We start from the raw sequence: 25,327 nt of genomic DNA on the forward strand, positions 1-25,327 counted from the left end.
AGTAGTGGATCTACAGTAAGCTTGCGATGCCGTTCTTTAAAGTAAATGCTGAGCTGAAGGATTTTTCGACAGCGTTGTCAGCTCAAGAAAGAATTTTTCGCAATCACCGTCATTTACCTCTGCGAAATAATCAATAAGTCTATGTTTCGTTTACGGTTCAACGAAGGTGATCGCTAAAGTCAAGTACTGGTTTAGTTCCTTGGTTAGAACAATGGGATCGGCGGCAGCTTCTACTTTGCCTACTCTACCCCAGATCACATAAGCTTTTCCATAGAGCATCTGGTCTCTATGTTATAGATCAATGTATTGGCATGTCTTAGAGTTAGATTGATTATGTTTGCTTTCTGCATTTAAACAATTTTATTTTCAAGCGTAGGAGGTCGTCTGTGAGTCCGATAAGGTACGAATTTCTTTTTGCTTGTGGATTTCGTGACAAATATATGCATGGGGGTCTCACTATAGACTGCATTATGGGTAGGTGCAGGCTGAAATATTGTTGCATTTGAAGAAGGAACTACACACTTGAATTTAACAGTGAAGGGAAAGAATAATTGTGTTAGTGTTCCTAGCATTATCTGTGTGATACTAAGTCGAATAGAATTTTGAAAGATCAGTTTTGAAACAGGCTATCCCACCTGCTTTGGAAGGTCTGTAGAGGATGCACTTTAGGCAATTTTTTAAGGGATTTGATATTTACGAATATATATTTGTCTTGTTTGTTTTCATTAGAATTGGATGTGATTAGCATGGTCGGTAATAAGTCGAAGTGTTTGTATGTCATACTCCACCTCCTAATCTGTTACTTCTATGATGTCTTAGGACAGTGGAGTCTATATTTAGGGACCTGGAGAACATGCTTGGCTTGAACCAGGTGTCCAAGTTCGACAGAAGAAAGACATGGATGTCCATATTCTGAAATATATGACGGAGTTCGTCGAAATCAGTGGAAAATGATGACCAACTACGTTCTACAATAACAATACAAACACGCTGATAGGAATAGTGACTGCATGAGCAGACAAGTTCCTAAGGCAACGACTTTATAAATTATTTGTAGTGCATTGTTCCAGCCTTTATCCGCACCATTATCCTGTCATCTCTTGTTCACACCCTGTGTAGCCCAAATTCGGATATCAGATTATTCAAAATTTTTATCTTTCAGCGGTGAAATCCTCGCATATTTATAGGCTTGTCTTCGTGAGTTTCTTAATCACTGTGACTGTTTCAGACTTTGTCGTATGTGATAAAAACTTCATGATTGTAGCTCTGGGTTTCGCAGATCAGAACTTCCTACATCTTACTCTATAGCTTCTGATTATAGAATTTTCTGCATGTGTATTTGTTCTCACTTTAAGCTTTTACAATGTAAAATGGCTATGTTAAAAGGAAATGTTTTAATTTTAGCGGTGTACTTGCAGTGCTGCGCAACAATATGATATCTACATTGCCTTCCCCTTGAAGAATTACAAGTGATGTTTGGTACCATTTTAGGAAAATGGAAGAAAAAGGAAAATTCCGCTACTGTCAACAGATAATTGTCATGGCTTCTGGCTCATCATCAACCCTGCAGACGTATAAAATCGAAGCATCCTACAGTGCGCCTGGAACAGTGTGAGCCAGGAAGTCGATCAAAATCGCCATCAATCGATGCAGAAATTCGAGAAATAATTTCTCGTGAACTATCCTCACCAATGTCTGCTTCCACCTCGGATGAAGGTATCCTCTCAAGCACTATCCAGCCCGCTATTCTCGTCAGGTTCTGAACCAAGTCCTGATTTATTTCTTTTGTGGTGCCCTCACTCTCAACTGCTTTTCATTTGCAACAGTCAATAAGTAATTTTTTAATTATTATAAAGCCGTTCACATTAATATGTGACATTAGATGTAGAGCATTTAAAAATTATTTGCAGTACAAATTAAAAAGTTTTCGGCCACCGAAATGGCTGTCTGCCGTTCGTCTGATGCATGGACGAGTGTAAATAACATTAGTTTGGGAAGAGTGAACAAAGTCATACCTTTTAGAGTGCTAGCACTTCGAAGACAGACAGATTGCAGAAAACATCTTAAACTGGGTAAAGTCTGTTATCCCAAATACAATATCAATTTTAAAATCACCTCCATAACAACAGCAAAAGTGTCAGATACGAAATTAAATGCCATACTTTTAAAACTTCCACGTGCCTTATGCTTTGCATATTCTTTAAACCTCACTGCACTGCACGTAATTCAGAAGCCAATACACAAAACGGTTGATGAGTTCAAATTAATTGCTAGGTTGCCTGATAAGGAACCCTTTGCTTTAAGTAAACTTGCTGAAATGCAAGAAAGTTTAAAAAAAGACCAGCTGAAATTGAAACAAGATGTCCCAGCCAGGTGGAACTACTTATGAAATGTTGAAAAGATTTAATTTAAATAACGATCCCATAATTTCTTACCTTACTATTTTAGGTGGAAAATCGAAATTTAAAAGATACAGACTGGGAGATAATGCAACAGGCTTTACAGATTTTGAAAGTTTTTGATGAGGTAACAGAGGAGGTGCCTTCACGAAAAGTCTCAGTTTCGATAGTAAAAATCTTGCCAAGTTTAATGGAATGGAAAATAAAACCTTTTAAGGACAAAAATGAATATCTTCAAGAAAGAAAGTTAGTTAGGGGGTTATCGGAGTGGTTTGGTGTTCTCTCCAGCAACGAAATGATTAGTCAGGCAACATAACTGGACCCCTGACTCAGAGGGCAAGGCTTTTCAGATGGCAAAACATTTCAGGACTGCTACGTGAAGGCTGTTGCAGAAATGAAAGCGTTGGTTGTCTCAACCAGTTACCACCATAACACATGAGACTTCTTCAGCCTGGTAGTAGTTCAGTGAAACTATTAGTCAACTTCCGGCAAGTCACAAATCGGAAAATGCAGCAACTGTCGAATTGGACAAATATTTATTGGAGGGGTATTTGCCTAGAAACAGCGATCCCTTAAACTGGTAGGAAACAAAAAAAATTGCTGCAGTCAGTGCCTAAAGCTCTAAAAGTATTATGTATCACAGCATAATAAGTGAACTGTGAAAGAATACTTTCAAAAGCAAGACAAATATACACTGAGAAGAGAAAGAGACTCACATCGACTAAAATGGGTCAAATTTTGTTCATAAATGATAATACTAATTAATTTACCTTTTATGGGAATGTATGCCATAATACTGACTGTTAATGATGATTGCAGGTACACTTTAGTTGCAGTTGTTATAATTCTTATATTGTCTTTTTTTCCAATAAAAATATTAAAATATAACACGAATCAGTCTTCATTTTAAAAAATTTTCCACTTGATAAAAAATACTTATGATTTTGTTGTAATATTTATAGCTTTTACAGTAGACAAAATTCAAAACTTTTGTATCTGAAAATTACTAAGGACATACCACAAAATTATTGCTCCTCTTCATATGTTCTTTCAAAATAGGACCACATCGGATAAAAATACAGGTTTAGTGACTGGAATTAAAAAGGTGCTGTACCTTCCTTTTACTTATTTTTGTGGGTGAATAGTGAGTGGTGAGTCATGAAAAATAACTAGTTCATTCCAGTGACTGAATAGTTCTGATACAATCTCCGAAAAGAACAGTTTTTTCCCATTTCTTCCAAATTGGTCCCTCCAACTCTAGTGTTGAACCATGTTGCTGCATGTTGCTGCATGAGAAGGACTGTGATTGTTGTTCAGTGGCATACACATCAAGGTCCTTGACTCTGGCAGAAGCTAAGTATTGTATTTACGAATTACAGCCCCCTGTTATCCTCATTGGGCTCAAGAAGTTTAAGTTTTATCTAGAACGTCGTGATGTTATGCTCGAAAACGACAGTCAGGCCCTTAGTTGAGTATTAACTTGTTCCCCCAAAACTGGTCTTATTGCTCACTGAGTGGTGGGAATGTAGGCAGACCGCTTTTCCCTCAGGCACATTGGGGGTCACAAAAATTTAGTTGCCGACACTCTTAGGATAATGTCGACGAGGAAGGTGAAGAACACGTACACTCTGGAGAGTTGGAGGAGGTTTGTGGTGTGTTTGCTGTGTTGACTGAAGTACGCTTCCTGTTCAGTGATGCGCAGGAGTGGCTAGAGCAAGAGCCGGATTTAGACCCTATTGAATGGAGAGCTGTGGCAGGGGAAGACGTTCTGACTTATGTTTTACAAAAGGGATTGCTATGTTATTGCACGTGGGTAACGGTAGCTTAAGGACTTGTCTCCCTCAACACTTGGTTCCAGCTGCATTTCATTGCTACCCCAAGCCTGTAGTAGGGGGCCCTCAGAGGTTACTGGGCAAGTGCCAGGCTTGCAGTATTGTTAGACCTATTCTGACAGCTGTAGGGGGCTTCTTCAGTCCACCTGTCCTAAAGGTCTCATCCACCGACTATTCATTACATACAATGGACCACTGCCTTGTACCAAAGGTGGGCACGAGGATGTTTTTGTAGCTGTGCATGGCTTTTCACATTTTATTTAGTTCATACCCAATGGTAGGGCAATGGCAGTAGACATTATTCGTCGTTTAACTAGAATTTTTTCCTTGGTTGAGCCTCTCAATGTGCTTCTTAGCGACAACACTTCTGTGTTCTTATTTCAGGAGTTCCATAAATTCTGCTTTGAGCATGGCATCACTTTACCACCACCACGCTTTTTTACCCTCAGCCATCCTTGGCTGAGATAGTTAACCATAATCTAAAGGCCGCATTGATTATTTTTCATGCTGGCGTCCAGACTAAATGGGACTCTAATTACCTTTGTTAAAATTACCTTTCGACACTGTCAACCAATAGGCTCATCAGACAGCTCCAGCTGCCCTATATCTTCCTATTCTGTGTATCTGCCATTCTAATGTCTGGTTCATAAATGATTTGTTGTTAGAAAAGAGGACTAGAGACTATCCAGCACAACTGGAAGAGGGCTAAGTTAAATATAGAGCATGTACACTACAGAGAAGCAGTGCGATACAACAGAGGTCGGCGTCCACGAAACTTTAAAGCCTAGGGACTTGGTATTCATTAAAGATGTCAATGCTCATCCTCAAATCTATAAAAAACTGTGGCAGGAACTATCTACCCAGGTTGCAGGGGGCTATCATCTACTTGAGAAACTGACCCCTGCCACTCTTCTGTTAGAAAATCCTTGTACTGGGAGGAACTAATTACTGAAATTTTTTCTTTGGGATAACTGTGTATATGATTTAGAGGTATCTAGTGTTGCCGGTATGTGTCAGTACATACTGCATCACGTCCAGATTGTTGGGCAATGTCCAGGTTTCAGTCCTGCTCCCAAAGGCATTACCGGTCATCAGCATCGTGGCTCATGGTCTGATCATTGTGTATCTAGTACCGCATTTTGAACTTATGGTTTTGTTGTTAATGGCACACTGAAGAACAATAAATCGTTTTATCATGTGAACGATGTTCAGTTTCCCCGATTCCTTCCTTCCCTCCCCAAGTAAGCATCACAGGTTGGCTGCCTTTCACACCCTCATGCACATGTATTTTCCCCAACGGCCGGATACGGGGACTAGATAAGTTACTAATTAAAAAGGTCTGATTAGCGGCGTATTTGCATTCTTTCTGCGCTGTCCAAAGCCTACCAGTTAACAAACTACTTAACTACAAGCAACCTACTACAGAAATACCTATCAGGTTTCTGTAAATATTGTAGCACAACATCTACTTTCATAAAGGTAACAGATGACCTGAAGCTTGCCATGGATGGACAGGAAGCGACTATCATGTGCATCTTTAGAGAAGCTTTTGACACTGTCGACTTTAACATTTTCTTGCCACACTTAGCCGCCAAAATTGCTCGTCAAGTACGGTGTAACACTTGCACTCGTACCTGGCGTCTCGCCAGCCATGTGTTGTGAGCAGCACCACAATGTCACCATTAATGCAAATAGTATCAGGCGTTCTCCGTGGCTCGGTATTAAGTCCTATACCTTTTTCATCGTACGTGAATAATGTGTGGTCAGTTTTATCCTACTAGAAAGACTACATATATATTGATGGCTGCCGGAAGGTGTGGCCGATTGGTTCTAGGCGTTACAGTCTGGAAACGCGCGACCACTACGGTCGCAGGTTCCAATCCTTCCTCAGGCATCGACGAGTCTGATGTCCTTAGCTTAGTTAGATTTAAGTATTTGTAAGTTATAAGGGACTGATGACCTAAAAAGTTAAGTCCATAGTGCTCAGAGTCATTTGAACTATTTGTTGATGGCCTTCAGTTGTATCTAAGTGCAAAACCGATAAACATGAAGGCAACTATCGAGAATTTTAGTACAGACCTGTGTGCACAGTAGAAATGGGTACAGAATCTAGGGTTCAAGCTGAACACATCCCAAACCCAAGTGCTAGAGGTTGGTCATTCTAGGCCCATTAGCCTGAAGTTATCACGTGGACGTGCCAGACAGGAATTACCCCAGTGGAGGAATAGGGAAGGGCACCCTACCTCCCTGGAGCCGGGTAAATGATTGTGTATGATGCCACAATCAAATCACAAATGTAACAAGAATGGACAGAGTAAGGAATGTAGAGATTAGAAAGGACCTTAAACAACAAAGTATGAGAGAAGAAATTGAAAGAAAGAGATTAAGATGGTATGGGCATGTTAAGAGGATGCATGGGCAGAGACTCCCCAAAATTATGGAAGAACTAAAGATGGATGGGAAAAGACCTAGAAGGCACCCAAGAACATGGCGGAAAGTGGGAGTGCGAATACCTGTAGAAAGGAGAGTTGTGACCTGGCAGCAAGTGGAGGAAAAAAGTGGTGGGAGGACCGAGCCGAATGGAGAGGACTCGTCAACGCCCAGACCCAGCAGTATCTGGAGCCTGATTCGGATATAGATAGATAGATATAGAAGGAAATGTGGTTAACGAATTTGATAAGAATTTTATAAACTAATGAATAACTCGATTTTTGGTAAAGCAATGGAAAATAGTAGAAGCAGACATTGTTAAATTAATAATATATATGAAACAGTACACATATCACATTTCAAATCCCAAATTATGACCGTACTACCAACTTCTCAGAAAATCTAGCATGTAGCAAAAAAAAAAAAAAAAATAGTAAAATTCAATGAATCAATTTATATTGGGATGTGTATATAGATATTTCGAAAATAAAATTTCCACTTTTCACTATAATGCAATGGAAGACAAATATGGTAAATTTTGGAATTATTTTGTATCGATACCGACTCTTTTATCTATGATATAAGAACCAATGACTCTTATGACGACTTGAAACCGATAGTAAACGATTTTGACACAAGTGATTAGCCAAAAAATAATATTTGTGAAATTCTGCAACAAACAAGAAATTTACAAAGAAAATGAAAGTTGAAAATTGTGGAAAAAATTTCCTGATATGGTAAGTTTTGATGAATTTTCAAATGTGTTTTACAAAGAAATTTTCTACAAAAAACGTTAAGCATTTGACTATACTTACTTTTATGTTTTTGATAATTGAAATATTTTCTTTCTCTTTTTGGCGGTTTGTAGTCACATTTGTGAATATATTTTTAACTTCTTATTTACAAATTTCACAACCAAAAATTTCTATTCCAGTTATTACAACGTTTTTTTTCTAAGTTATTTTTGCTGTATTCTTTCACTTCTATTTTATAGAATCATTACATCCCATTTTTGAAGGGAAATTGTTTTGTTTTTTATTTCATTATTAATTTCTTGTATATGTTTATGTACGGACAAATCTCTTTTTATATATATATATATATATATATATATATATATATATATATATATATATATATATATAATTAAGAAGACAAATATTTAATAAAATTTAAAAAACAAAAGTTTAATAAATTTTATTACATAAAATGGAAGGGTTTGGTGCAGAAATGGTGTAAACCACAAATACCAGTTTTTTTGACCTCATTACATTGTTTTTATAGCTTATTATTTTTTTCTACTTCTTTTGGGTGCCATTCAGGAGTAAAATATTAGTGGTGAAACTTGTGGAGAGCACCTGCTGTGTCAGCATCTATAAATGATCCACAAAGTAAAAGATGTAATCCTACTCTCACAGATGCTGGAAATGATGAATAAATGCCAAGTACCTCAGCTAAAACAACAGTTACTGTTGTTGAAGGAGATGAAATTGCTTATGTGGATGCGAGTATAAACTTTATTAATGTTGAAGATGACCCTCCTGCCACTAAAAAAAAAGGGAAGGAAGAGAATGAGCAATTCTGATTTGTGGAAACGGAATGGAAAGAAGATTGATTGTGTAACTGGCAAGTACAAGAAGTTTAGTTTCTATTACTGCAATTATCCTAAAAACTGTAAGGTTAACACTCCCAAAGAAGACATGCAGTACAATTTTCAAAGGTTCTCTTTCATTGGCAAAGAAGGTGAATTAGCTCAGAAAAGCTTTATCTGTGATTGCTGCAACAGATAATGAAGAAGCAGTCATGTAGTACAACAGAATCACATCATGCATTCATTCGTACATACACTTTATTACATAAACATATTACTAATGTTAATATGTGCAAACTTACTGTCTAAACTCCTTTCAAATTTCGTTTGGTCGGCTAGATTGTTGCTGTTACTTCTTACAAACAAAAGGGAGGAGTAGGTTCAGATAATCGTGGTAAATATGAACATGGAGGCAGACGTCCTGCGGAAGTTAAGCGTCAAGCTAAAGAACATATAGAATCATTCCCAAGGTGCCACTCACACTATTCCAGAAAGGACAATCCAAATGGAGAATACCTAAATCTGGAACTGAACACTGCCAAAGTGCAACGTTTGTATTTGGATTGTTGTAAAGAACGAGATTACACCCCAGTGAAGGAATCCTTTTACTGTCAGGTATTTACTTCATCTTTCAATCTTTTGTTCCATCCACCGCATTCTGATGCCTGTAAAAGCTGTGAAATTAGAAGAAAACCGGAGTAGCAGCTTCATCTGATGAAAATGAAAATAAAATGCAAGAACTACACCTTCAAAGAGCTCAACAACTGAGGTCCCAAATGAAGGAAGATCTGATCTTGAGATGTGTGTTATGGCGTTTGGTTTGTGGAGTGTTCTTTCACTGTCCTAAACTCCCGGTTTCCGAAATATACTGTCTATGGCAGTTAAGCTACTTCAATTTCTGTATCCACAATCAAGTGGAAGACGAAGCTTCTATGTATTTCTGGACAAAGACACAAGCAGACAGGGGATCGCAAAAAGTTGCTTCATGTATTTTTCATTATGTGAAAAATGTTCCTTTGCATGTAAATTAACTGGTCTGCTATAGTGGCAGTTGTGGGGAACAAAATCGAAATTTCACTCAGTCTTTCATGTTGCTGTATGTTGTCACTAATCCACAGATCAGTGTTAAGACAGCTGAAATTTTTAGTTTTAGGGCACTCTTTCATTGTCTGTGAGCAGGATTTCTCATAAATAAATAATGACATGAAGAAATAACGATATATTTTTGATGATGAAGGTCTTATTAGTGTTATTGTGGTGGCAAAGAAGCAAGGAAACATATTTCAAGTCACTCACGTACACGAAGATGGTTTTAAAAGCATCAAACCTCTGAAAAGTATATTGATAATATATGGATGGTGGCAAAATCAACTGGCTGAAGATAGAGCGGCTGAAATTTCACAAGAAATAACCTTTTGAAATCGATTTCCCTGAAACAGTAAATCGAGATATGCCATACAGGTCCATGAATAGAAAGAAAACCAGAAAAGGACGTCAAATATATCAACCAAGTTGTATCACTATTTTGAAGAGTTCTGACGTGAATTACCTACAATAACACATGCTAAAGCTAAAGATTTAAGGAAGCTGATGAAATAGGTTCTTCCCATCACAGATTTTTTGTAGCGTTTATTATTCACACATTCAGAGTCTCATACAGACAGATCTTTGAGTGGAGAAGGCTGAAGTGAGTAATTGCTTGTTTACTTGGTGACATGTCTAGATACTTCCATACTGTTACCTTAAATAGTTACATTATTTTTGAGTACTAATGTCAGTAAAGAAAGAAGTCGTACTTTGTATCCGATGTTTGTAGCGAAATGTGAAATAAATGTTGTTTATTTCCTTTAATAGATAGAGTTTATTTAATTTCAATAGCGTTATTTCTATAATTGTTTTACAACCATGATAATGTGGGTTACTTCATTCTGGCAGTAAATACATATTTTGTTTGTAGAGACCAACAATGACCTATAAGAGTACAAAAATATTTAATATACCAAAAAGTTTCAAATTTTTCTTGGGGGTAAAATGGAGTAACACACAATTTTGGCACTGAAAATGCAGTTTTTAAGTTCATTTAAAGAGCAAATATTTAGATTTAATGATATCACTGCAAGTACAAAGAAAAATTTTTGCAGCAGTAATAGTTAATTTATACCGTTTTTTCAACTTTCACTCTTTTTTTAAAAAAAGGGAACTTGTTGGTTATACCATTTCTGCAGCAAACCCTTCAGTTGATAAGGCTTTAAATACATTAAATGAAAGAAACATAAAAATAGATTATTACCTCATATTGTTCCTCCAAAACTTATGAAAATTTAAGGCCTATTTTTGTTGTTTTGAGCTTACATGATAATAAGTTTGGAAATGGTTATGACATTATGGAGCACAAGTTAATGTTCTTGAAAAACAATTAATTACTCTTAGAAGTCCAAACTGTGAAGAAATTTTTAGAAGAAATTATGTACATAATTCAATAAATTTATTCCAAAGAATGAAAGAAATGTGTCATATTGTTTGTTATCGAAACTATTTCAATACTTGCATTAATTATTTACAAGAAGTAGTAATTGATGGGTCAATCAATCTCGTGTCTTTCACAGCTGAAGCCATGTCCAGACTATGTCCAGTCTTAACACTGGCAACTATGTATGTGTCTTGATAACATTTCTTAGAAAATAAAACTGAATTTCTAAGTACCTTCTTCATATTTAAATTTTATATAACATTTTTAGAAATATCTAATTCAATTAATAAAAATTTAAATTCTCAAATATGTCTGACATAAATTCTTCTTATTAACTTTCATTTTAATATCAAAATATACTCTACCTTCTTTAATAAAACAATAAGCATTATGAATATTATGTCCAATACCAGACATGTTCAAATTTTCAGTAACAAAATCCATTTACATAAAAATATAATTTTATTTTCAGTGATTGATTTGTTGTGTGAATGAGCAAATCCTAACTATTAAACATATACTTTATTACCTTTCCTTTTCAAAACTTTTTCAACTTTTTCAACTGCGCAGCAGCACGTGGCTGTGTGGTTTGAGTCGGCCACTCTGCCCAGCAGCACGTGGCTGTGTGGTTTGAGTCGGCCACTCTGCCCAGCAGCACGTGGCTGTGTGGTTTGAGTCGGCCACTCTGCCCAGCAGCACGTGGCTGTGTGGTTTGAGTCGGCCACTCTGCCCAGCAGCACGTGGCTGTGTGGTTTGAGTCGGCCACTCTGCCCAGCAGCACGTGGCTGTGTGGTTTGAGTCGGCCACTCTGCCCAGCAGCACGTGGCTGTGTGGTTTGAGTCGGCCACTCTGCCCAGCAGCACGTGGCTGTGTGTTTTGAGTCGGCCACTCTGCCCAGCAGCACGTGGCTGTGTGGTTTGAGTCGGCCACTCTGCCCAGCAGCACGTGGCTGTGTGGTTTGAGTCGGCCACTCTGCCCAGCAGCACGTGGCTGTCTTGTTTGAGTCGGCCACTCTGCCCAGCAGCACGTGGCTGTGTGGTTTGAGTCGGCCACTCTGCCCAGCAGCACGTGGCTGTGTGGTTTGAGTCGGCCACTCTGCCCAGCAGCACGTGGCTGTGTGGTTGGAGTCGGCCACTCTGCCCAGCAGCACGTGGCTGTGTGGTTTGAGTCGGCCACTCTGCCCAGCAGCACGTGGCTGTGTGGTTTGAGTCGGCCACTCTGCCCAGCAGCACGTGGCTGTGTGGTTTGAGTCGGCCACTCTGCCCAGCAGCACGTGGCTGTGTGGTTTGAATCGGCCACTCTGCCCAGCAGCACGTGGCTGTGTGGTTTGAGTCGGCCACTCTGCCCAGCAGCACGTGGCTGTGTGGTTTGAGTCGGCCACTCTGCCCAGCAGCACGTGGCTGTGTGGTTTGAGTCGGCCACTCTTCCCAGCAGCACGTGGCTGTGTGGTTTGAGTCGGCCACTCTGCCCAGCAGCACGTGGCTGTGTGGTTTGAGTCGGCCACTCTGCCCAGCAGCACGTGGCTGTGTGGTTTGATTCGGCACTCTGCCCAGCAGCACGTGGCTGTGTGGTTTGAGTCGGCCACTCTGCCCAGCAGCACGTGGCTGTGTGGTTTGAGTCGGCCACTCTGCCCAGCAGCACGTGGCTGTGTGGTTTGAGTCGGCCACTCTGCCCAGCAGCACGTGGCTGTGTGGTTTGAGTCGGCCACTCTGCCCAGCAGCACGTGGCTGTGTGGTTTGAGTCGGCCACTCTGCCCAGCAGCACGTGGCTGTGTGGTTTGAGTCGGCCACTCTGCCCAGCAGCACGTGGCTGTGTGGTTTGAGTCGGCCACTCTGCCCAGCAGCACGTGGCTGTGTGGTTTGAGTCGGCCACTCTGCCCAGCAGCACGTGGCTGTGTGGTTTGAGTCGGCCACTCTGCCCAGCAGCACGTGGCTGTGTGGTTTGAGTCGGCCACTCTGCCCAGCAGCACGTGGCTGTGTGGTTTGAGTCGGCCACTCTGCCCAGCAGCACGTGGCTGTGTGGTTTGAGTCGGCCACTCTGCCCAGCAGCACGTGGCTGTGTGGTTTGAGTCGGCCACTCTGCCCAGCAGCACGTGGCTGTGTGGTTTGAGTCGGCCACTCTGCCCAGCAGCACGTGGCTGTGTGGTTTGAGTCGGCCACTCTTCCCAGCAGCACGTGGCTGTGTGGTTTGAGTCGGCCACTCTGCCCAGCAGCACGTGGCTGTGTGGTTTGAGTCGGCCACTCTGCCCAGCAGCACGTGGCTGTGTGGTTTGATTCGGCACTCTGCCCAGCAGCACGTGGCTGTGTGGTTTGAGTCGGCCACTCTGCCCAGCAGCACGTGGCTGTGTGGTTTGAGTCGGCCACTCTGCCCAGCAGCACGTGGCTGTGTGGTTTGAGTCGGCCACTCTGCCCAGCAGCACGTGGCTGTGTGGTTTGAGTCGGCCACTCTGCCCAGCAGCACGTGGCTGTGTGGTTTGAGTCGGCCACTCTGCCCAGCAGCACGTGGCTGTGTGGTTTGAGTCGGCCACTCTGCCCAGCAGCACGTGGCTGTGTGGTTTGAGTCGGCCACTCTGCCCAGCAGCACGTGGCTGTGTGGTTTGAGTCGGCCACTCTGCCCAGCAGCACGTGGCTGTGTGGTTTGAGTCGGCCACTCTGCCCAGCAGCACGTGGCTGTGTGGTTTGAGTCGGCCACTCTGCCCAGCAGCACGTGGCTGTGTGGTTTGAGTCGGCCACTCTGCCCAGCAGCACGTGGCTGTGTGGTTTGAGTCGGCCACTCTGCCCAGCAGCACGTGGCTGTGTGGTTTGAGTCGGCCACTCTGCCCAGCAGCACGTGGCTGTGTGGTTTGAGTCGGCGACTCTGCCTAGCAGCACGTGGCTTTGTGGTTTGAGTCGGCCACTCTGCCCAGCAGCACGTGGCTGTGTGGTTTGAGTCGGCCACTCTGCCCAGCAGCACGTGGCTGTGTGGTTTGAGTCGGCCACTCTGCCCAGCAGCACGTGGCTGTGTGGTTTGAGTCGGCGACTCTGCCCAGCAGCACGTGGCTGCGTGGTTTGAGTCGGCCACTCTGCCCAGCAGCACGTGGCTGTGTGGTTTGAGTCGGCCACTCTGCCCAGCAGCACGTGGCTGTGTGGTTTGAGTCGGCCACTCTGCCCAGCAGCACGTGGCTGTGTGGTTTGAGTCGGCCACTCTGCGCAGCAGCACGTCGCTGTGTGGTTTGAGTCGGCCACTCTGCCCAGCAGCACGTGGCTGTGTGGTTTGAGTCGGCCACTCTGCCCAGCAGCACGTGGCTGTGTGGTTTGAGTCGGCCACTCTGCCCAGCAGCACGTGGCTGTGTGGTTTGAGTCGGCCACTCTGCCCAGCAGCACGTGGCTGTGTGGTTTGAGTCGGCCACTCTGCCCAGCAGCACGTGGCTGTGTGGTTTGAGTCGGCGAGTCTGCCCAGCAGCACGTGGCTGTGTGGTTTCAGTCGGCCACTCTGCCCAGCAGCACGTGGCTGTGTGGTTTGAGTCGGCCACTCTGCCCAGCAGCACGTGGCTGTGTGGTTTGAGTCGGCCACTCTGCCCAGCAGCACGTGGCTGTGTGGTTTGAGTCGGCCACTCTGCCCAGCAGCACGTGGCTGTGTGGTTTGAGTCGGCCACTCTGCCCAGCAGCACGTGGCTGTGTGGTTTGAGTCGGCCACTCTGCCCAGCAGCACGTGGCTGTGTGGTTTGAGTCGGCCACTCTGCCCAGCAGCACGTGGCTGTGTGGTTTGAGTCGGCCACTCTGCCCAGCAGCACGTGGCTGTGTGGTTTGAATCGGCCACTCTGCCCAGCAGCACGTGGCTGTGTGGTTTGAGTCGGCCACTCTGCCCAGCAGCACGTGGCTGTGTGGTTTGAGTCGGCCACTCTGCCCAGCAGCACGTGGCTGTGTGGTTTGAGTCCGCCACTCTGCCCAGCAGCACGTGGCTGTGTGGTTTGAGTCGGCCACTCTGCCCAGCAGCACGTGGCTGTGTGGTTTGAGTCGGCCACTCTGCCCAGCAGCACGTGGCTGCGTGGTTTGAGTCGGCCACTCTGCCCAGCAGCACGTGGCTGTGTGGTTTGAGTCGGCCACTCTGCCCAGCAGCACGTGGCTGTGTGGTTTGAGTCGGCCACTCTGCCCAGCAGCACGTGGCTGTGTGGTTTGAGTCGGCGGCTCTGCCCAGCAGTACGTGGCAGTGTGGTTTGAGTCGGCCACTCTGCCCAGCAGCACGTGGCAGTGTGGTTTGAGTCGGCCACTCTGCCCAGCAGCACGTGGCTGTGTGGTTTGAGTCGGCCACTCTGCCCAGCAGCACGTGGCTGTGTGGTTTGAGTCGGCCACTCTGCCCAGCAGCACGTGGCTGTGTGGTTTGAGTCGGCCACTCTGCCCAGCAGCACGTGGCTGTGTGGTTTGAGACGGCCACTCTGCCCAACAGCACGTGGCTGTGTGGTTTGAGTCGGCCACTCTGCCCAGCAGCACGTGGCTGTGTGGTTTGAGTCGGCCACTCTGCCCAGCAGCACGTGGCTGTGTGGTTTGAGTCGGCCACTCTGCCCAGCAGCACGTGGCTGTGTGGTTTGAGTCGGCCACTCTGCCCAGCAGCACGTGGCTGTGTGGTTTGAGTCGGCCACTCTGCCCAGCAGCACGTGGCTGTGTGGTTTGAGTCGGCCACTCTGCCCAGCAGCACGTGGCTGTGTGGTTTGAGACGGCCACTCTGCCTAGCAGCACGTGGCTGTGTGGTTTGAGTCGGCCACTCTGCCCAGCAGCACGTGGCTGTGTGGTATGAGTCGGCCACTCAGCCCAGCAGCACGTGGCTGTGTGGTTTGAGTCGGCCACTCTGCCCAGCAGCACGTGGCTGTGTGGTTTGAGTCGGCCACTCTGCCCAGCAGCACGTGGCTGTGTGGTTTGAGTCGGCCACTCTGCCCAGCAGCACGTGGCTGTGTGGTTTGAGTCGGCCACTCTGCCCAAAAGCACGTGGCTGTGTGGTTTGAGTCGGCGACTCTGCCCAGCAGCACGTGGCTGTGTGGTTTGAGTCGGCCACTCTGCCAAGCAGCACGTGGCTGCGTGGTTTGAGTCGGCCACTCTGCCCAGCAGCACGTCGCTGTGTGGTTTGAGTCGGCGACTCTGCCCAGCAGCACGTGGCTGTGTGGTTTGACTCGGCGACTCTGCCCAGCAGCACGTGGCTGTGTGGTTTGAGTCGGCCACTCTGCCCAGCAGCACGTGGCTGTGTGGTTTGAGTCGGCCACTCTGCCCAGCAGCACGTGGCTGTGTGGTTTGAGTCGGCCACTCTGCCCAGCAGCACGTGGCTGTGTGGTTTGAGTTGGCCACTCTGCCCAGCAGCATGTGGCTGTGTGGTTTGAGTCGGCGACTCTGCCCAGCAGCACGTCGCTGCGTGGTTTGAGTCGGCCACACTGCCCAGCAGCACGTGGCTGCGTGGTTTGAGTCGGCCACTCTGCCCAGCAGCACGTGGCTGCGTGGTTTGAGTCGGCCACTCTGCCCAGCAGCACGTGGCTGTGTGGTTTGAGTCGGCCACTCTGCCCAGCAGCACGTGGCTGTGTGGTTTGAGTCGGCCACTCTGCCCAGCAGCACGTGGCTGTGTGGTTTGAGTCGACCACTCTGCCCAGCAGCACGTGGCTGTGTGGTTTGAGTCGGCCACTCTGCCCAGCAGCACGTGGCTGTGTGGTTTGAGTCGGCCACTCTGCCCAGCAGCACGTGGCTGTGTGGTTTGAGTCGGCCACTCTGCCCAGCAGCACGTGGCTGTGTGGTTTGAGTCGGCCACTCTGCCCAGCAGCACGTGGCTGTGTGGTTTGAGTCGGCCACTCTGCCCAGCAGCACGTGGCTGCGTGGTTTGAGTCGGCCACTCTGCCCAGCAGCACGTGGCTGTGTGTTTTGAGTCGGCCACTCTGCCCAGCAGCACGTGGCTGTGTGGTTTGAGTCGGCCACTCTGCCCAGCAGCACGTGGCTGTGTGGTTTGAGTCGGCGAGTCTGCCCAGCAGCACGTGGCTGTGTGGTTTGAGTCGGCCACTCTGCCCAGCAGCACGTGGCTGTGTGGTTTCAGTCAGCCACTCTGCCCAGCAGCACGTGGCTGTGTGGTTTGAGTCGGCCACTCTGCCCAGCAGCACGTGGCTGTGTGGTTTGAGTCGGCCACTCTGTCCAGCAGCACGTGGCTGTGTGGTTTGAGTCGGCCACTCTGCCCAGCAGCACGTGGCTGTGTGGTTTGAGTCGGCCACTCTGCCCAGCAGCACGTGGCTGTGTGGTTTGAGTCGGCCACTCTGCCCAGCAGCACGTGGCTGTGTGGTTTGAGTCGGCCACTCTGCCCAGCAGCACGTGGCTGTGTGGTTTGAGTCGGCCACTCTGCCCAGCAGCACGTGGCTGTGTGGTTTGAGTTGGCCACTCTGCCCAGCAGCACGTGGCTGTGTGGTTTGAGTCGGCCACTCTGCCCAGCAGCACGTGGCTGTGTGGTTTGAGTCGGCCACTCTGCCCAGCAGCACGTGGCTGTGTGGTTTGAGTCGGCCACTCTGCCCAGCAGCACGTGGCTGCGTGGTTTGAGTCGGCCACTCTGCCCAGCAGCACGTGGCTGTGTGGTTTGAGTCGGCCACTCTGCCCAGCAGCACGTGGCTGTGTGGTTTGAGTCGGCCACTCTGCCCAGCAGCACGTGGCTGTGTGGTTTGAGTCGGCCACTCTGCCCAGCAGCACGTGGCTGTGCGGCGAGGGCCCGGAACGATGTCCGCGTTGACAGGTCGCTGTGTGTTGACGTGGCAGAAGCAGCTTTATCACGGTGTCGGAAGGTAGACGTAGGTGACGGATGGAAGAGCTCGCATGTTCTCTTGCTTCCGCGCTGTCTCACGTTCATCTATCTCTCAGCTCCACTACTCTTCGATTTTTTTTTCCTCTCGGCGACGTCATTGGAGTACTAAATTCACACTGCGGGGTGGAAATTTCCTATATTCCGTGGACTGGTGTGAGACTCGGGAATTGGTATGTTTTTCACGATTTGGCTGTCAAGGCTGCTCCCAGCGTTGCTGGTACATTGTTTCGATGTTTTTCTGCATTCCTAAGTTTTTGTGAACGCATTCAAACAACACTTCTATATACCGGCTCTCTCCATGTGAGGAGTGGGGAGTCTCATGTTTGTTTTTGTCTAAGAACCTGATGGCGTTCGTAATTTATAAGTAATATCCTGCCGTTCGAGAACACATCTTTTAAGCAGGCTGTCTTCTTTTGCAGTTGTTTAGTTTCACACATCTCCTTGTGCGAATTCTTGGTGCTTCGTTTATGATCTTTGCCAGTGCCTGTGAGGTGCTGGGATGGTTGACACGTTTTTGTCTTCCAAAGCACACAAAAACGGCTGCTCTCAGCCAGATGATTCGACGTTCTCTCAAATGTACGTTCCTGACACTCCATCCCAGAGGCTGCATGGGTCTATCAGTTTTTGGAAGGCTTCTCGTTGTCCACCAGGGTCTTCATAAGGTGTTCATTCTTAAACGAAGGGAGGGAATCCACCAGTTACGCCCAGTGTGGTTGCAGAACGCCTCCGTTGTCCATGTCTCAGGCGCTCGTCGCATGGGTTCCGCTTCTCTCCTCACCGTGATCCGCTGCCGCTGTGAGCTGGCGAAAGTGGGCCCCAGAGCAGGTATCACAAAACTCCTTGTGACTTGGTATATAACCTTTGCTACGGAAGGTTAAGAGTTGTGATAAAGTGACCCATACACGTTCACTTGGCCCTTTGCACACACAAACGCTTCGAAAAGAAAACATCTTCACTCACTAATAGCACTAATAGTAATACGAAAGCTTCACTCACAAATTTTGGGTTTTTGTGAGGTTATTACATTTTCATGTGCGCCCTATTGTGTCAAGCCCCGTCGACTATTGACACATAGGGTTGCCCTTGACAAACAGATACAAGCCACTCACAGATAAACAAAGATCAAAACAAGTAAACAAGACATGAAGAACTAAATTCAAATGGTTCAAATGACTGAGCATTATAGGACTTAACATCTGGGGTCATAAGTCCCCTAGAACGTAGAACTACTTAAACTTAACTAACCTAAGGACATCACACACATCCATGCCCGATGCAGGATTCGAACCTGGGACCGTAGCAGCCGCGCGGTTCCGGACTGAAGCGCCTAGAACCACTCAACCACGGCGGCCAGCATGAAGAACTTAATCACACTGAACATCGTGATAACGTTACACATGTACATAAGACATATTCAAAGTAAATAAGTAATCAAGACACATGAAAATAAAAAAATAAACCATACACGATAATACTGCTCATGACAGAGATATATGCCGCTAATGAGAGCACATAGAGTGAAGGCAACTGAAACAAAAATGAACTGCACACCGCAGTGATGTGTACCAAAGAATATGTGTCACGAATATCAACACAGCAAGGATTATGATATGTGACACAAAAGTTGACCTTACACAGTTTTAACGTTCTTCAACGAGCTCTATAAAGTGGATACAAAGTGGATATTAGTTGCAATACTTAGCGATGCAAAACAATACATTTTCGATGACATACATTACTGGACTGACATGGACCAAGCGAGATAGCATTGGATGGGTAACATCTTAACGTTTCAACCACCAGTGCACTGTGTTCCTTCTCAGTGAGTTTCGTTGCCTAACTTATAACACGTGCAAAAACAAGATCGGTTCAAATGGTTCAAATGGCTCTGAGCACTATGGGACCTAACTTCTGAGGTCATCAGTCTCCTAGAACTTAGAACTACTTAAACCTAACTAACCTAAGGACATCACACATATCCATGCCCGAGGCTGGATTTGAACCTGCGACCGTAGCGGTCACGTGGTTCCAGACTGTAGTGCCTAGAACCGCTCGGCCACTTCGGCCGACTACAAGATCGGTATCTTCTTTTCTGCTACAGAACCTGCTTTCATTATGCATCAAGTACACATCACTGGTATTAGGGAGGCGCTCTTCTTATTAACTAGATAGCACAGTATCGGTGTGCGGACTCGAAAGTCAACAATAAAAATAATCGTGCTTGTACCTAACTAAAGTAATTTGAGATTCTAACCTGCCTTTACATTCTAACATATAAAATAACCCTAATGTGCTTCAGTCCACCTTTCATGCACTACTCTACAAAAATAAAATGTCTTCTTCGCCAACCGAATGGCACTTTTGATGCGCTTTTATGTGCTGCAAAAGAAATCTCATCAAATACTGATGCATGTGTGCTTCTCAGCATCCACTCCAGCGTCTTTCAATTCGACACAGCGTATGGTAATGCGATAAATCATGGACTCAACGCACTGTATTACTGCTGAGTATATGCAACAACAACAACAACAACAACAATGTACATGGAAATGGCAATGCGTTTGCGTGTGCTGAGTTGCAATCCCGCTACGGGTAGTCTCACGTTATCAAATGCAGGCCGCTGTTCTCAGTCTCGGGGTGCGCATTGTGACGCCACATAGAACACACGCTCACACACATACGAGCGTCAGATCACCTCTCCTCATACATACAGTCCAGATGCACAGAAAAATGGCTATCGAAGACCAATAAATATGTAATACTTACTGTTCAGAAAATCTATTCAGAAAATACAGAGTGTTGTTAACAGTCATCTACAATTTTCGATACCCTTATTGTTATATGCTACTATACTGGGCCAAATTTGCTCTCACGCTGTGGGCGTTGCGCTCACCATCATAAAAAACCGTTGCTGGTGTGTCTCTGCCTCTCCTCCCGTCGGTTTAACAATGGTGTCAGCCACGGCCTTCTTCAGTTTTTGGAACTGTAAGTATATTGGTATGCATCCTATACTGCAATAAACGGCTTCATTGAAGTACTTAACTATCTATGGTTGGTACTGGACCCAGACATTGAGTCTGTCAGAAACCAATATCCTAAAGAACACTTCCACATGATGTATCTATCTTTTGCAGAACTGGATTGAGGGTTTTCAATTTAGGAGAATTTCTTTTTGATTCCTTCCTTTTTTAATTCTGCTTCCCATCTCGGGGACATGACTATTGTAGCATGGTCTGAGAGGACTCTCTTGGGCTTATTTCATGTGTGCAAATAACCACATAATCTTCTATTAAAACTTATGGAGCCGTTTGTGGAGCAAAGCCTGACATGCTCAGTAAATGCGTCCACGACAACGAAAATAAACTGATGCCCCCAACTGTCCCTTCAGCACAGGGCCGTAATGATCAACACACACGAGATCATTTGGGGTTCTAGTTTGATGGTATGCATTTCACTGGTAAAATCGCGTTCGGCTGTTTTACACGCAGGCACATGTCGCATTTCCTAACTATCTTCTCAAATTTCCGCCTGAATATGGTATGTTCAAACTCCTTGGCGACTGTCGCATACAACCTCGTCGCTGCGCAGTGGCCAATGTGCTCGTGGTAGTGCTCGATTAAATAAGCCAAAAGTGCGTGAGGGAGAGAAATATTCCACCTTCGTTCTTTCAAATTCCACCGAACACGTACCCTCCGCCTGACCGAGCACAATTCTCGTTAGCGCGTCCCCTCCACCAACACCGTACAGCAGAAAGACCTTTACTCTCCAGATTCTGGCTGTTGATCTTGTATGGTGGCTAACTCCTTCGTATATTATTGGATGGAAGCCTGGTCGCAATGTTGTAACACTGCCATTATAATCTCATTGTCTGTCGCTCGACGAATTCGTCGCCGTCCCCGATGAAGAATTTCGGCTTAACCAGTTAGGAAATTTGTTATGTTTAACCCGGCAGTAAGCGATTTCCATATCGTATTCCTGACTCACCAGGGCCCACCGCATAACTCTGTTACTCCTGTATTTGACGGTTCTTAGAAAAGTTTCATCACTGTGGTCTATATTTAAACGGTTTTTCCGGATAGGCAGGTAACCCCCGAACTGTTTTATCGCATAAACAATGACCAGCGTATCTAGTTCGGTAGTGAAAAACCGTGTCTCGCCCGCCAGGTTCGCCGAGAGCGTTAATGCGCTGCTTCCTGGACTCGAGTAGGCGCGCCGGCCCCAGATCGTATCCGCCCGCCGAATTTACGACGAGGGCCTATGTGCCGGCCAGCCTGGATGTGGTTTTTAGGCGGTTTTCCACATCCCTCTAGGTGAATACCGGCCTGGTCCCCACGTCCCGCCACAGTTACACGACTCACAGACATTTGAAACATATCCGCACTTTTCCATTTTTCCACATCCCTCTAGGTGAATACCGGCCTGGTCCCCACGTCCCGCCACAGTTACACGACTCACAGACATTTGAAACATATCCGCACTTTTCCATGATTTACACTAGCAGCAGACAGATGGGGTAGTCTGATTCCGTCCCGGGCGGTACTGAGTGGCGACAGGAAGGGCATCCGGCCACTCCCTTCAAATTAACATGCCAAATCCGATTTAACCACGCCCACCCCGAGTAACATGCGGGACAACGGCGCAAGCGATAGAATAGCGATAGATAGTGAAATACCGTGTCTCTGTGTGCGGTAGATTCCGACTACATGCGGCCACAACGTGCACATCCTCATCCTTGCCTTCCTGTTGTAGACATCCCCCAGTGGCTTGATCAATTACATGTGTGAGGAGATGGAAGGTGCCAAAAAGTCAGGATGCGCCGAACAAATACTGTCTTGGAACGCAGTCTTTGCCTTCTCGAACGCATTTCCCTCTTTCTTTCCCCACTCCACTTCTTGCCCTTGTTCCCCTTCTTCAGCAGCATGTATAAAACACTTGACAATGTGCCTCCTTGTAAAATGAAATCAGCCCCAAGAACTGTCTTAATAGTCGTATACGGACTGCTCGTGTTATTTTAGTGATTTCCGTCAATTTGCACTGTTCCGGACGGATACTTTCCGGCGAGATCTCGAACCCGAGATATACCACCCTGTCTGTGCACAGATTCGTTTTCTCGGACCTGAGCGTGACGCCGTATCTGTGGAACGACGGCAGCAGCTGGGTAGCACTGATGAGGCAAAAAATTATGACCACGTGCTTAATAGCTTGTTTGTCCGTCTTTGGAAGGAAATACGCCGCGCGGGATTAGCCGAGCGGTCTAGGGCGCTGCAGTCATGGGCTGTATGGCTGGTCCCGGCGGACGTTCGAGTCCTCCCTCGGTCATGGGTGTGTGTGTTTGTCCTTAGGATAATTTACGTTAAGTAGTGTGTAAGCTTAGGGACTGATGACCTTAGCAAATTAAGTCCCATAAGATTTCACACAAATTTGAACAATTTTTTTGAACGAAATACATCACTGATTATGCGTAGCAGGGATCAGACAGTTTGTTGGTAGGTATGTGAAGGTATGTGGCATTACATGTCTACTCACAGGTCATGTAATAACGGGCTGTTGATTTGCGTACACGGAAATGGTGCTAGACAGCGACCCAGATGGGTTTCATAGGATTTACATCAGACGAATTTGGTCTCCTAGACATAAACATGAATTCACTATCATGCTCCTCAAAATACTGTAGTGCGGTTTTGGTTCCTAGGCATTCGCAGTTACACTTCTGAAAAATGACGTCACGGTCGGGGAAGAAATGAAGCATGAAGGGATGCAGGTGGTTCACAGGTGTCAGCGTGTCTTCGATTACTACCACTGCTTCCACTGAAACGAAGGACAATTGTCTCTCATGACATAATACTGCTCACACCACGCCGCGCCCATGGCGCGCTACACGTTTCGAGCTTCCGTCCACCTTCATGACGGCGTTTGCGGAGACGACCATCGAGATAGTGCAGCAAAAAATGTGATTCAGCCTCAGAACCGACACATTGCCATTGGTCGACGGTCGAATTCTGATGCTTCTGGGCCCGCTGTTATTGTAATTGACGAAGACGTTGGTTCAACATTTGAAGACGTAGTGGTGATTTGTTGTGGAGCTCCATGTTTAACAATGTACGATGAATGGTGTGCTCGGTACACTGGCGCGAGCACCACCATTGTGCTCTTTCGGCAGAGATGCCACAGATCTATCCTACTTTTCAGAGAAGACAAACCTCCGTAATCCACATTCTGTGAATAATCGTGAACGTCTAACCATTTAGCAGCAAGTGGTAATTTTAATGTTCTTCTACCACTTTCCGTAGATACGACAGCGACACGTGAACATTCGAACAGATTCACTGTTTTAGAGATACCCTTTCAAAGGCTCTGCCGAATAATAGTCTACTCTTTGTCAAAGTCGCTTATCTCAACGTACACTCCTGGAAATGGAAAAAAGAACACATTGACACCGGTGTGTCAGACCCACCATACTTGCTCCGGACACTGCGAGAGGGCTGTACAAGCAATGATCACACGCACGGCACAGCGGACACACCAGGAACCGCGGTGTTGGCCGTCGAATGGCGCTAGGTGCGCAGCATTTGTGCACCTCCGCCGTCAGTGTCAGCCAGTTTGCCGTGGCATACGGAGCTCCATCGCAGTCTTTAACACTGGTAGCATGCCGCGACAGCGTGGAGTGAACCGTATGTGCAGTTGATGGACTTTGAGCGAGGGCGTATAGTGGGCATGCGGGAGGCCGGGTGGACGTACCGCCGAATTGCTCGACACGTGGGGCGTGAGGTCTCCACAGTACATCGATGTTGTCGCCAGTGGTCGGCGGAAGGTGCACGTGCCCGTCGACCTGGGACCGGACCGCAGCGACGCACGGATGCACGCCAAGACCGTAGGATCCTACGCAGTGCCGTAGAGGACCGCACCGCCACTTCCCAGCAAATTAGGGACACTGTTGCTCCTGGGGTATCGGCGAGGACCATTCGCAACCGTCTCCATGAAGCTGGGCTACGGTCCCGCACACCGTTAGGCCGTCTTCCGCTCACGCCCCAACATCGTGCAGCCCGCCTCCAGTGGTGTCGCGACAGGCGTGAATGGAGGGACGAATGGAGACGTGTCGTCTTCAGCGATGAGAGTCGCTTCTGCCTTGGTGCCAATGATGGTCGTATGCGTGTTTGGCGCCGTGCAGGTGAGCGCCACAATCAGGACTGCATACGACCGAGGCACACAGGGCCAACACCCGGCATCATGGTGTGGGGAGCGATCTCCTACACTGGCCGTACACCTCTGGTGATCGTCGAGGGGACACTGAATAGTGCACGGTACATCCAAACCGTCATCGAACCCATCGTTCTACCATCCCTAGACCGGAAAGGGAACTTGCTGTTCCAACAGGACAATGCACGTCCGCATGTATCCCGTGCCACCCAACGTGCTCTAGAAGGTGTAAGTCAACTACCCTGGCCAGCAAGATCTCCGGATCTGTCCCCCATTGAGCATGTTTGGGACTGGATGAAGCGTCGTCTCACGCGGTCTGCACGTCCAGTACGAACGCTGGTCCAACTGAGGCGCCAGGTGGAAATGGCATGGCAAGCCGTTCCACAGGACTACATGGGAGAATAGCAGCCTGCATTGCTGCGAAAGGTGGATATACACTGTACTAGTGCTGACATTGTGCATGCTCTGTTGCCTGTGTCTATGTGCCTGTGGTTCTTTCAGTGTGATCATGTGACGTATCTGACCCGAGGAATGTGTCAATAAAGTTTCCCCTTCCTGGGACAATGAATTCACGGTGTTCTTATTTCAATTTCCAGGTGTGTATTTCCCCATT

This window comes from Schistocerca gregaria, chromosome 5 (genome assembly GCF_023897955.1).
Source record: "Schistocerca gregaria isolate iqSchGreg1 chromosome 5, iqSchGreg1.2, whole genome shotgun sequence".
Lineage (NCBI taxonomy): Eukaryota > Metazoa > Arthropoda > Insecta > Orthoptera > Acrididae > Schistocerca > Schistocerca gregaria.